Consider the following 14,736-nt stretch of genomic DNA (forward strand, 5'->3'; position numbering starts at 1 on the left):
GGAAAATAATCCGTTTTCAGACAAATAGACCGCATCTGATATTTGGAGTCTATCCAATTAATCCAGTAATTTATGTATGACAATCGTCTAACATTGTCACTCCAAAAATCGAAAGACGTGCCCAAAACGTTCGGTAGCTCGGTTTTACAAATCGATTGAACTTTGTTGTAAACGACTGAGTAAACATCGTTCAGTGCGGTACCAGCCAAAGTGGAACTATCCGGTAAAAATTCAGTCTTGTCGATAATATTTGCCCATCGGAAAAACTCGTTCATTCCGGGTTTTCTTGAGTTATTGAACGGAACAAGGTCACGACAAAACCACAAACATAACTGCCGCGCCAGTAAATATCTCTTATCGCGTTTAGCAACATTTGCTATGCTTGAATCCTTATTCAAAAGCATTTCCGAAATTTTTCTTTGATTTGTTTCAATTTTTTGTGAGTGAATGACAATTCCGTGAATACTTTCAAGATGACCTCTTAAATTTCCAGTCGACGTCCTTGTAGAGTAGCTGAAAATTTAAACGAGCCACGTAAACAATCAAAAAATTAAAATTCGCGTAGATAAAGAAAATGCTTGTTGCAGTTTCCTACCGAGTAATCTTTTCTTGACTCAGGCATTCTTTGCAGTATTTATGCTTCACATCGATAACTCGATCAGACCGAACTAGTAAGCCAAAGTAGTTTTTGAGTGAAGGATTCTCACCGGTGCACAAGGAGGCAAGACGAATAGATAAGTCTTTCCCATAGACAATTTCGTCTGCTGGCGGATCATTTTTGTCTGTGTTAGCCGTTGTCATTCTGTAATTTGCAAATTGCGAAAGTTTTAGGAAAAATGCCCATGGAAAAACCGTATGCATTTCTGAAGAAATTGTGTTTGAAAAGTTAAAAAAAAAACCGTTCTTGATTGAGGTGACATGCACATTGACTCGAAGAATTATTTAAAACGCAACAATGCCAGAAGATTCTATTGTTATCAACTGACCTTGAAAAATCGACTGTAGAAATTAAATATTTAAAACTGATCAGTGTAGTAGGTCACAAATGCATCCTCTTTCTTGTTATCACTAAAATATGCACGGATTTTGTCTTCAAAATATTCAAGATGTGAACAAAGTTTGTTTTGCAATTTCACACAGAGCTCAACAGCACCTTTGTCTTTGTCGTGTTCACTTTGTATTTGTATTCTTTTTAATTTGAAAATATCAATTTTAAGTTCTTTCACACAGTCGGGAATATATTTTATCGGCACTAAATCGTCGTTGAATGAATATTTATATTTTAACTCAATGCTTTTTAGTTTAAACATAGTACGTACAGATATAAACACTAAGAAATGCTTCACTCTAGAGAACCGTTTTTACACTGATGGTTCAGATTTCTGAAACAATTAGATGATAACAATTATTGTTAAACAATAGCCGAATTATTAAAGACTACAATGTAGAGTTACTCTACTAGAGTACGTGTGTGTAAGTTTTCATATGATGATAGTGCAGTAACACCATGCAAACATTGCTTGGAGTTTGTGTGTTGCTGAATTTGTACAAGTAAAACTTCTTGCTGTTGTTTTGCTTGATTTGATCAATCAAAACAAGTTAAAATGTTAAACAGATGTAGTAATTTAAATAGGTTGTTATAATTTTCAATTCAAAAATTCAAAAATTTTAATTTATATACAAACAAAAAGATAACAGCCGCCGAGTCAGCCGACTTAAAGCAATGGCGGCGGCTGTCGGCGGCTAGCCGCATTTAGCCGACCAAAAACACCGGCGGCGGCGGCGGGCGTTTTAGCCGTCAGCCGCCGTTTTCGGCCGGCTGAAAATCGGCGGCTCTCTGGTCTGTTGTGGAATCTATCTCGAGAACGGCGCCTACGATTTTGCTGAAATTTTGGGAGTAGTTTCTGGGCATGATTCTAAGACTTTTGGCAATTTTTTTAATATAAAGAATTGGTGTTAAAGTTAAATTTTGCGTAGCGGAGCCTTGAGCGTCACCCTTTCTGATATCAATACTTTTGTAAGTAAAGGACTTGCGTCACCCTTCCTCTTCTAAGAGGTTTTTGTCTGATTGTGCATATTTCACAATTATTTTACGAGTTTGTGTGTCCTTTTGTAAGTTCACACCGTAGGTGCGCCTCACAATTTGAATTTTAAGTGCACGAGTGGAGTCTACGTAGTGAATGAACAAAAAATGGAATAATTTTCAAAATATGATACTTTTGAAAATGCAGCATCCCATCCTCCCTATTGATTATGATTATTTAATACTACATTAGTTAATACTTTTATGCAATTCAGTGATGAACTTACGCCGCCTGTGTGCAACGGCGTGCGAACGTATTTTATCGCACTAGTGCGATAAAGGGTTTGCAAGGGGGAGTCACACTATCGGTATTTATTCGATTTTCTTCATTGCATAAAACGTTGTATGCAACACGAATCGTATGCTGGTATATTATCGCACACGATGTCTTGCCAACCTCGACTGCTCCGTACGATTTTTGTTACATAAATAACGATTTCACCTTTCATTTTAAATTTGTCAGCATAAACTGTAACGGCAGACGTGGCAGTATCAGATTTATTGATTATTAGATAAATCTGATAATTCTTCAAAATATTTTACTTTATTTGTTTTAATGTTGATTTTGCTATATAAAACCACATTATGGAGGCTATCATTGCTGTCGACCAAAGATGAAGTAAAAGGTTAAAAGAAGTCTTCTTTAAGAAGAACTGAACAAAATATAGTGTGCACTGTGCATAGCACAAGCTGGTTTTTGCGGCGCACATCTTAATTATCCACTTAAACCTACTTCCATTGATAACATATTCCGTAGCTCTTTTTAATTGATTTCATCATACTAGAGCGGATGTTTTTTTTGTAATAACTTTTTAAAAACTGAAATAAATGAAAGGAAAGGAAAATATTACTCGCAAGGCATTTGAAAAATGTTTTTCAAAAAACTGTCAAGCGTAGTAAATGGTGCCAATCAATAGTTTTTTCACAACGCAGGCGAGAAAATTGTTATTTTCTTCCATCCGATTGCATTTTCTCAGGTGAATAACTATTGTTTCACAACACAGGTAAGGTAATAGTCATTTTTTCCCTGCAGTTTAGTAATTACGCTAATGAGCAATTTTCCTATACTTTTTAGGTCTTTTTTCTTTTAGAAAAAAACCCTATTGTGGACACTTCATCTGTCCGTCTGTCTGTCTGTCTGTCCGTCCATGTGTCTGTGTCACAATTCAAAAATGAGACGATAACAGCCTTGATTCAAAATTTTAATGCTACTATGAGCAAATCAACACCAGGCAAATAATAATTATTTGTTATCTGATAACCAATCGCTCATAGTTGGCATTGCAATTCGAAAATTTGGTAGTTGGTAGCTAACTACCAATATTATAATTGACTACCAAACGTAATTTTCGGCAGAGATGTTTACTATTCGAGAACTGCGCACTGACTCACGAGATTATTCTGCCTGCTTGCCTATTTAAAGCTTGAATTTTTGGCAGTTGACTACCAAACTGGTAGGTGACTACTAAGCTGATAGATTTTGATTTTTGATTTGAAACATTTTATTTATCAAAAGATTACAGAATTTACAAAACCAAGTAATCAGACTGATAAAATCATTACGGTGCCAACATCGATTAACTGTGATGTAGCACGAAGAAGCAAACCGGAAGTGGAAGCAACCCAGTCGACCCGTCAAAATTGCAATCCACCTTATGCTTGTAGTACGAATGAATTGTGTGTCATGAGTTGCTGCAACGACGAGAATAGCCAGTAACGATCCTTCATCGTGAGGAGGACTTCACCCTGGAACGAAAAATCTCACGAGAATCACTGGTTCTAAAAACGTCTATAAATCTTTCAAATTCTCTACATGCCTCAGCAATCGGCTCATGATAGCCATAAAGCGTTCTATGGCGTGGAGGACGAAAAACATTAAAGTGACGCAACCCGTATGGGTGGTCAGGCATATGACGATACGAATCAAATATCGTAGTCAACTTCGGCGAGTTCACTCTGGCCTTCAGCACATCATACAAGAAAAACACACGCGCGTTCCTCCTCCTAGTGGACAGCCGCTCAAGACACAAAACCCTCCGACGCTCGTCATACGGGGGAAGCTCATAGTTCCGATTTCTCCTTACCGAGTGCTTTAGAGCATACAAAACAAACCTCTTCTGTACAGACTCAATGGTGTCGCTGAGCTCAACACCAGAAGGAGACCAGACCACGGAAGCGTATTCAAGATGAGACCTGACATGCGCATTATATAGACTCGTCAAACATTTCACATCCTTGAAATCAGAACATATTCTCTTTAAGAAACCCAGCATAGAATATGCCTTCGCAACTTTCACGCTAATGTGAGGCTTAAAGGTCAGCTGGGAATCCAGCAACACACCAAGATCGGTCATCTCGGACACCCTCGTCAGAACAACATCACCAACTGAGTAGTCAAAAGCCACTGGGTTCTTAATCCGATAAAATGACATAACCTTACACTTGGAAACATTAATAGTCATAAGATTGCTAAGGCACCAATTCGCAAAAGCATCAATGTCACTCTGAAGGTCAACAGCGTCGGATAGACCATTGACGACGTGATAAAGCTTAAGATCGTCGGCAAACAGTCCACAGTCAGCTCTTACGAGAACATTCGTAACATCATTAAAATACAAAATGAACAGAAGAGGCCCAAGATGGCTACCCTGAGGAAGGCCTGACGTGACTTCAAACGACTTAGATGAGTGGCCCATGACTTTGACAAACTGGACCCGGCGACGGAGATAGGACTCAATCCAGTCCAACAAACACGGCTGTACGCCCAACTCACTAAGTTTCCGAAGAAGGTAGCTGTGACGAACCTGGTCGAATGCCTTCTGAATATCAGTGTAAGCTACATCAACCTGGGACTTAGACTCAATGGCATGAAGTGCACTGGTCACAAACTCTAAAAGATTGGTGGTAGTGGAGCGCCCCTTCAGAAAGCCGTGTTGTTTCACAGAAATTTTATCACTCAGGTCATCAACCATCCGTCTACACACCAACGACTCAAACAGCTTTCCCAGAGTAGTCAGTATCGCAATACCTCTGTAGTTGGAAACGTCTCTCCTAGAACCGTTCTTATGAACCGGCGTCAAATAAGAAGATTTCCACAGAGAAGGAAACGAACGAGAACTAAGAGACAAGTTGAAAATCCGATGCAGAGGCGAAAACAGCGAGGCAGCACAACTTTCTATCAGAAGCGGCGAAACGTCATCTGGACCGTCACCCTTATTAACATCAAGGCTCTGCAGAGCTTTAAGCACTTCGGCTTCATCCAGCCGGTAACTGAAAACATCCGCCATCTTATCAACACGAAAGGCCGACGGAGGGTGAACGTCAGGAACGTAAACTGACTGGAAGAACTTACTGAAAAGTGAACAAATTCCTTCAGGGTCATCGGCCACTTCATCACCTAAGTACATCGAAGCTGGCAGACCTTTCGTCTTCTTCTTCGAGTCAACAAACTTCCAAAACTTTCGGGGGTCATCCACCAGATCAACCTGGAGCTTACGAACATAGACGTCATAGGCATAACGCTGCTTCGTTTGGAACTCCTTGTTCAACGCACAATACTTAAGCTTATCCGACGGGTCACTCGTGCGTGCAAGCTTCTTGAATGCTCTGTTCATCCTGTTCTTCAAATTGGCGATCGCATTCGTGTACCACGGTGGAGCATTCGTCGACCTTTTGACTAAAATCGGAACAAACCGCTCGCAGCCTTCACGTAGCACCGACTGAAACGCATCAACTGCCTCGTCGACATTCGATCCATCAGAAAACACTCGTGACCAGTCAGCATTTGTAAAAAAGTCATTGAGACCAAGGAAATCAGAGTTTTCATAATCATAGAAGACAGACTCCTTCTCCGGCATCATTTCATCACATCCAGGGATCATAAAGCTGAACTCAATTGGTTCATGATAGCAACGATCCACTTTACTCAAAGGAACAGCCGCTCTACTGACTGACACGTTCGCTGGATCCGACGAAAAAACCAAATCCAAAAGGTTTCCTCCTTCATTCCTCACGTTGCAAACCTGCGACAATCCAGCGCCCAAAAGCGAGTAAATCAAATCGGAATCTCCACTTGAGCTAACAATGCCCGGTAGCAATGCACACTTCATCTCAGGATCGGGGGACCAATCCACGTCAGTCATATTAAAATCCCCAACAACAAACACAGAATCGTTAACACCGCAACGGATGTAACTGAAAAAGCTACGCAAAGCATCAGCACAAGCCTGATAGACGGCAACTTTTGAGTTCGAAGGAACGTATACACATGCCAAATAAATATTACATGACTCAACTTTCAGTTTAACGAAAACGACTTCGACACCCTCAGTGCCAGGAACAAGTACTCTTTCGCTCGTCAGAGAAGATTTAACGGCGATTAGCACACCACCGCCTGAATTACGCTGGCTATTCAAAGCAGATCTATCGCACCTGTAGACAATGTAACGGCTCGAATCGAACAATTCTGCATCGAACACCCCAGAATCCAAGTTGGTCTCGCAAATCGGAATCACATCATAATCACAGGACATTACTGACAAGTAAAAATCTTTCGTTTTCGTCCGTAACCCACGGACGTTCTGATAGTAGAATTCTACCCTTCGTCTACCGGTCGGCTGCAATTTAAGCCCAGTCTTGCGACTGTTTGTCAAAAAAGTTAGTTTTTTGGATTAAACAACTTACACGATATTCCAGCAGGCCACTTATCCGGTTGAAGAGCATCACCGACATGTGTTGACCTCAAACCAACTCGAAAGGATATGTGCTGGAAGTCTGTGTAGTTTCTCCGACTGCTTTTCAGGCTTCGACAAATCACATCATTGTCGCTCAATCCCAGGACCCGGGTCACGAAAGAAACGACTTGTTGAGTGGTTGAGGTGTGGTGAAATCCGCTCAAGCATAAATACGTTCGTTTTTCAGCAATCCGAATGCCATGGTCAATGGTATTTACGTTATCTGGCCGGATCGAAGATTGTGAATTTTCTATGACAGTTGAATCCAAATTGGTACATGAAGTGTTTGGTGAAGAAGGTTTAGCCGAAGATACAGCCGGTGCAGGTGTAATGTCATCGATGATGGGAAAAAATTCTTCAAGTTGAATTGGTCTAGTCGCATTGATGTTATCACTCGGTGTTTCCACTAAACTAGGGTCAACATCACGTTTGTTTTGAATGCGGTGATTACGATTGTTCTTCTTCTTCTTCTTCTTTTTAGTAGCTTTAACATTGCATGAACCATTGGTAGGTATAGCTGGCACCATAGATAAATTGCACGCCTTCGTATTGATGGCATCATCAACAGCCGCTTTAACCAACCCAAATAAGCTCACTGTAGATTTAATATCTTTGACCAACGTGGTCAAATCGTCTAGTTTGGTCCAGATCCCTTTAAACTCGTCGATACAGTCCGGACATCGCCACTTCAGTCCCGGCACTTTCTTGTAGCCATCGAAAATGGTTCTTGTCATTCCAATACATGTATAATGGTAGAACATGTTACATTTTCCAGCACAGCAAATCAAATGGTCAAGCAGCTCGGTGTTGCAAACCGAACACGAATTCATCGCCATGTCAACAAGAGAATGTGCACACGGTCGCAGTTAGTGACTTTTAACTTCAAGTATTTGGACAAAAACAGCACGAATTTATTGATACTCCAACTAATTGTTGTACAGCAGCATCAGCAGGGCATGGTTAGCCAAACAACGTAATTATTTACAGAATTAAACAAGAATTACATTGAATTACATAGAGGGGTGGTAGAGATGTTAACTGTTTGAGAGCTGCACGCCGATTGATGAAATTATTAAGGCTGCTTGCCTATTTAGAATTCGATAATTTGGCAGTTGACTACCAAACTGGTAGTTGACTACCAAACTGGTAGTTGAGTACCAAACTGGTAGTTAACTACCAAACTGGTAGTTGACTACCAAACTGGTAGTTGACTACCAAACTGGTAGTTGACTACCAAACTGGTAGTTGACTACCAAACTGGTAGTTGACTACCAAACTGGTAGTTGACTACCAAACTGGTAGTTGACTACCAAACTGGTAGTTGACTACCAAACTGGTAGTTGACTACCAAACTGGTAGTTACTACCAAACTGGTAGTTGACTACCAAACTGGTAGTTGACTACCAAACTGGTAGTTGACTACCAAACTGGTAGTTGACTACCAAAACTGGTAGTTGACTACCAAACTGGTAGTTGACTACCAAACTGGTAGTTGACTACCAAACTGGTAGTTGACTACCAAACTGGTAGTTGACTACGAAACTGATAGAAAGTTGGTGGAGATGTTTGCTGTTCAACAGCTGGATATCGAATGATGAAACTATTCTTCCTGCTTGCCTATTTATAACTCACGTATTTGGTAGTTGGTGGCTCCAGAGTTGAGAAAATTGCGAAAATTTAGAGAAAGAAAAAAGACCTCACTAGGCTTATAACCGGTCTATTCTTGTTGTAAAGATTTCCTGGAAGTAGTAACGTGCGTACTGCGTACTGAGTTAACGTATGGACGCAGTAGCTGTTACTTCTCAACTGATTTTTGTTGAGACTAGATCTCTGGATATCCGCAAAATGATTTCCCGTCACTCAAGGTACTTCGTACGGGTCTAAAAAAACATTTTCCTTTCAGCTCAGTTATTTTGGAAGCTGCATGCATGCATGTATGAATACGGTATATAGCAATATTGTTAAATGTTCAACATAATTATACATTGTATTATGTTCCTTCCATACGAACGAATTTTGCATATCACTTACTATCAAATAAAAAAAAATTGTGTGTTTTTCCAACTGAATAGTTTGTTCTCTTCAACATTTTATTAAACAAAAATTGAAAAATTTCAAAGAAATTTCCTTTTTACATTTTCGCTGTATGTTTTGCAGCATATTATGTATTTTCAATTCACATGGCGTGACAATATGTGCGCACATATACATTATAGTTAGCATTAGTTCATATAGAGGAGAATTTTTTTCTTTTTGAAATCTTACCGAAATCGTTTTTTTTTTGTGAATATCATGACACTGGCCCGAAAGTCGAAAAAGTGCTCTACGTTTTGATCTACTGAAATCCACATTTTTAGTTCCTCGTAATATAATATACTATTCATTGCGTTAAGTAAAGTACACAACAAATAAAACGAAAGAAACAAACGAAACCCATCAAAATTATACATTCTTATGATGAGATCAGTTTATATTATCGGTTCGCATTTTTTGCAGGTAATTGACCATTTTCCTGTAAAATTTCGCAGCTTATTGACCGGGATTTGGTTTCCAGTCATACAACAAATTCTGAAAAATAGACGCATGCAAAATAATCGAAAAATATTGACATAAAATGTATGAGCTATATTTGAACTATGTTTCTATGTAAAACTGATGTACATTTTTCACGGTCTAATGAACTGTGTACTATCAACTGATCGACTCAAAATTAATATTCCAGCGCGAAGGAGACCTAACTAATTCGCTTTCGCCCCTTTGGCTTACACTTTTCTGTCACTTTCGATCCTTGGGCTTGTGGTAACTCGTCAACACTCGCCAACACTCGACAACATATCTTTCATCACAGTATGCCAATCAAATGATTCCAGACATAGTAGACATTGTATCCCCTATATATACGGTGTATTTGTTAGACTAAGATTCATTCAAATATATGGATTCAAACTGAAAGCATCTTGCCTTTTCGTTCCCCATATAATTGGTGACCCCGACTCTGAATACGAAGTCAATATCAAGCTATACGCTTCGATATATTAATTGCTAACAAGCAACTGTTTAAAATAAATTGTTAGCAATAACAAGAATAAATTCGATTGAGTTCTACCGTCCAAATAATTAAATTTATTTGTGAGAACAAAATCAATAAACGCAAAGTTTCCTTTGTCTCATCTAAAAAATATTTTGCAAAATAAAATTTTTTGCATAATCTACGATGAGTGATACAGAAGAAATTATAGTTGAACAACCCGCCAATGAAACAGACGGCGCAAGAAATGTTGTTCATGCCAATAACAACGACGGCACAATTCGATCTGTCCAGTTAAAATTACCACCTTTCTGGAAAGCAAAACCAGAAATATGGTTTATGCAGATCGAAGCTCAATTTGCGACAAATGCTATAAGAGCCGACACATCCAAATACAATCATCTGGTTGGAAAATTAGACACCGATATCCTTGACAAAGTCAGTGATATTGTAATGAACCCACCAGACAATGATAAGTATTTAACTCTTAAAAATCGGTTGATCAAAGAATTTTCAGTCTCTGACCGTAAAAAACTAAAACATCTTTTCGACAATAATTCAATTAATGAAGCGTGCAAACCTTCAGAATTATTACGAAAAATGAAAGACAACACTTGTAACAAAGTCTCCGATGACTTATTACAAGAATTATGGTTTAACCGACTACCACAAAACATCCAAAGCATTTTGTCGTATAGTTCCGAACCATTGGAACAACTAAGTCTCATGGCCGACAAAATTTACGAAACCATGGATTTAGATAAAATACAGACTTTTACCAAACAACAACCAGTCAATGACTGCGATCTAGCACAACAGTTCTGCAAACTGGAAGACAAAATTGATTCTTTACAAAAAAGAAATCAATAAGTCTAACTCCCGCATCAGATCTGATTCGCGAAATCGTAATAAGTCTAAATCTCCTAACCGAGATAAACAATCTCCTAGCGGATTTTGTAAAAGTCATTTAGACTACGGTAAACGGTCGTGGCGTTGTACACCACCTTGTTCTTATCCAGACAAGAGCAATATAAAAAAACGCAACCCAAAAAACTAAACAGCCAGTCAAACCAAGCGCAATTTGACGAAGGCAAAGACATAAGTCGCTTATACATTCAAGAAAAGAATACTGGAAATACTTTCTTAATTGACACTGGTGCCGACATATCAGTCATTCCACCAAGTTATAAAGAAAGAAGCCATGCTCCATGTCAATTCCAACTTCATGCAGCTAATGGTACTCCTATTAAGACTTATGGGAGCAAATCGGTCACTATTAATTTAGGCCTAAAAAGAAATATAAGATGGATTTTTATAATTGCAGACGTGCAACAACCCATCATTGGAGCTGACCTACTCCAAAAATTCGACTTACTCGTCGATATTAAAAACAACAGACTAATTGACAGTAAAACTTCAATTTCTTCTATCGGAACAACCGTTGGTACACGAAAAAATAAAATTCGATTAAAACCATATCGAACATTTCAGTTTACTATCAATTAGTCAACGAATTTCCAGATATTCTTGACTTGACAAAATTTAAATCAAAAGTGAAAAAGCACAATGTTAAACATCACATCGTTACCAAATGTGCCCCACTTTTTGCAAAAGCTCGAAGATTACATCCCTCTAAGCTTCCAATAGCTAAAAAAGAAATCGACGATATGCTTAAACTCGGTATATGTCGCCCCTCAGACAGCCCCTGGGCAACACCATTACTGATAAAAGAAAAACCATCAGGTGGTTTTAGACCATGTGGCGATTACCGACGTTTAAATGCTGCAACGCAACCAGATCGATATCCAGTTCCAAACATCCAAGAATTTAACTATTTCTTGCATGGAAAAAAAATCTTCAGCGTTGTCGATTTAGTCAGAGCTTATAACCAAATACCCGTTCACGAAGACGACATACAAAAGACGGCAATCATAACACCGTTTGGTTTATTTGAATTTCCATTCATGACTTTCGGTCTATGCAATGCCGGTCAGACGTTCCAACGTTTTATGAACGAAGTCCTCAAAGAATTAGACTTCTGTTTCGTCTACCTTGACGATATTCTAATTGCTTCCGAAAATGAAGAAGAACACAAAAAACATCTCAAAATACTTTTTGCTCGCCTCAACGACTACGGCGTAGTTATTAACTTGCAAAAATGTGTTTTCGGACAAAAAGAAGTCAAATTCCTCGGATTTCTAATAAATGAACACGGAACAAAACCTCTCGACAACCGAGTTAAATCAATATTAGACTTTCCCTTACCGGATACAGTCACCAAGCTCAAACGATTTCTCGGTATGATCAATTTTTTCCGTCGCTTCATGCACACGCCGCAGAAACACAACTACCATTGTTTTCTTGCATGAAAGGCAACATAAAGAACGATAAAACACCTATCACCTGGACTGTGACCATGATAGAAGCTTTCAACAAATGTAAATCAGATTTAGCAAACGCAACTTTGCTAGCGCACCCTAAAACTGACGCACCTATCGGTTTACATGTCGATGCTTCCGATTATGCACTTGGAGGTGTGGTTGTTCAGTTTGTCAATAATAAATGGCAACCTTTATCATTTTATTCACAAAAATTAAATACTGCACAGCTTAAGTATTCAACTTATGATAAAGAACTCTTAGCCATCTATGAAGGAATTAAACATTTCCGACAAATTTTAGAAGGAATGGAATTTACGATCTTCACAGATCATAAACCATTAGTTCATGCCTTCACTCAAAAGCTGACAAAGCAACCCCTCGTCAAATACGACAACTAAACTACATATCTCAGTTTTCAACTGATATTCGACATCTACCTGGAAAGAAAAATGTTGTTGCTGATGCAATGTCTCGAATAGAAACATTGAACATAGTACATTCAATATCACTTGATAGCTCAATTGATTATAAATTACTAGCCGAAGCCCAAACCAGAGATATGACGGTAATCGACAAAGTAAAAAAAGACACGAGTCTTAAAGTTATTAAAACGGACTATCATGGTACAGACATATTTTGTGATATATCAACTGGAAACTTGAGACCGATTGTTCCTCCTGATTTTCGCAAAATTGTTTTTGACAAAGTCCATAACTTTGCTCATCCAGGAATCAAAGCTTCTACAACTACGATAAAAAAAGATTTCGTTTGGCCAACTATGATCAAAGACATTCGAAATTATTGTAAAAGCTGTATTCCTTGTCAGAAGACCAAAGTCTCACGACACAACTCGTCGCCAATCACACCGATTGATATGCCGAATCAAAGATTCGATCATGTCCATTTAGACATTGTGGGTGCACTCCCTAATTCAGAAGGATTCAAATATGTCCTAACATGCATCGATCGTTTTACAAGATGGCCCGAAGCAATCCCTATGGAAAACCAAACCGCTGAAACATGCGCTAAACAGTTTTTCTTCCATTGGATTCCTCCGCTTCGGCGTGCCAGAAGTTATAACAACCGATCAAGGTAAACAATTCGAATCAGATTTGTTCGCCGAATTAAATAAACTTCTTGGAACAAAGAGATTGAGAACAACAGCCCACCATCCTCAAGCCAACGGAATTCTTGAAAGATGGCATCGGATTGTTAAAGGAGCAATCAAGTGTCATTCAACACCTGATTGGATGAAAACGCTCCCTATTGTGATGTTAGGATTACGTTCAATAATTCTACCTCACATCAACGCTTCTGTTTCAGAAATGGTATATGGTACAAATATCCGTTTACCATACCATTTTTTTCCATCATACAGAAGAAGATCTTTCAAAAGATCCAAGTTCTTTCGTTGAAAAGTTAAAACGACATATGAATGATTTACAGCCTGTCCCAAGCGCTAATCATCATAAACAAAAAGTTTTTCTTTTCAAGAACTTAGATACTTGTACTCACGTATTCGTCCGTACCGATGGTTATAGAAAACCCCTACAACCTAATTATGAAGGACCATACGAAGTAATCAAAAGAGATACTAAATTTTTCACTCTTAAATTAAGGGAAAAGAAAAGTTATCTCTATCGATCGACTAAAGCCATGTTACGAAATTCCGTTGCTCAACGAAATTTTTAAACAAACTAAACATGTAACTTTTGCAAACGATCTAGTACACTATTCTCTAAATGCCTATAAAAGCGGCAACAATATTGAGAAAAGTACATTCACTTCTAGTCGTTCGAAAGAACAACAACTACAAGTAAATAAATAAAATATTTAAATAAAAAATGATGGAAACACTTAAAGACGCAAACACCGGTCTAAAGTGTATCATTGATACCGGAAGTCCATTTTCATTATTCCACAATTTGAAATCAATGGACGATATACATCCCTATCTATATACAACGGAAATCAAATCCTTCCAATGTATGAAAAATAGAAAAGAATATAAAGATCAATAATATCAATTATTCGTGGCGTTTTTACACCGCCAATATTGATGAAATAATTTTGGGTGCTGATTTTATCGCAGCATACCAAATCAAAATACATAAATCAATTGAAAAATTGACTTATATCCAAAAATCAATTATAAAATCCAGAATCACCAGCATCATACGATACAATGATCATCAAAATCAAACAAACATTTGGAAAAACATAAATCAAAATCGCCAATAAGTTCCTTTCATAATTTGGTTGGTCAAATGGAATCAAAAGAATTCACGCCTCAAATGGGATACCGAAACCTGATCCTAGGGGGGAAGTGTGTGGTAACTCGTCCAACACTCGCCAACACTCCGACACATATCAATTCATCACAGTATGCCAATCAAATGATTCCAGACATAGTAGACATTGTATCCCCTATTATATACGGTGTATTTGTTAGACTAAGATTCATTCAAATATATGGATTCAAACTGAAAGCATCTTGCCTTTTCGTTCCCC

The sequence above is a fragment of the Bradysia coprophila genome (genome assembly GCF_014529535.1).
Source record: "Bradysia coprophila strain Holo2 chromosome X unlocalized genomic scaffold, BU_Bcop_v1 contig_117, whole genome shotgun sequence".
NCBI classification, from domain to species: domain Eukaryota; kingdom Metazoa; phylum Arthropoda; class Insecta; order Diptera; family Sciaridae; genus Bradysia; species Bradysia coprophila.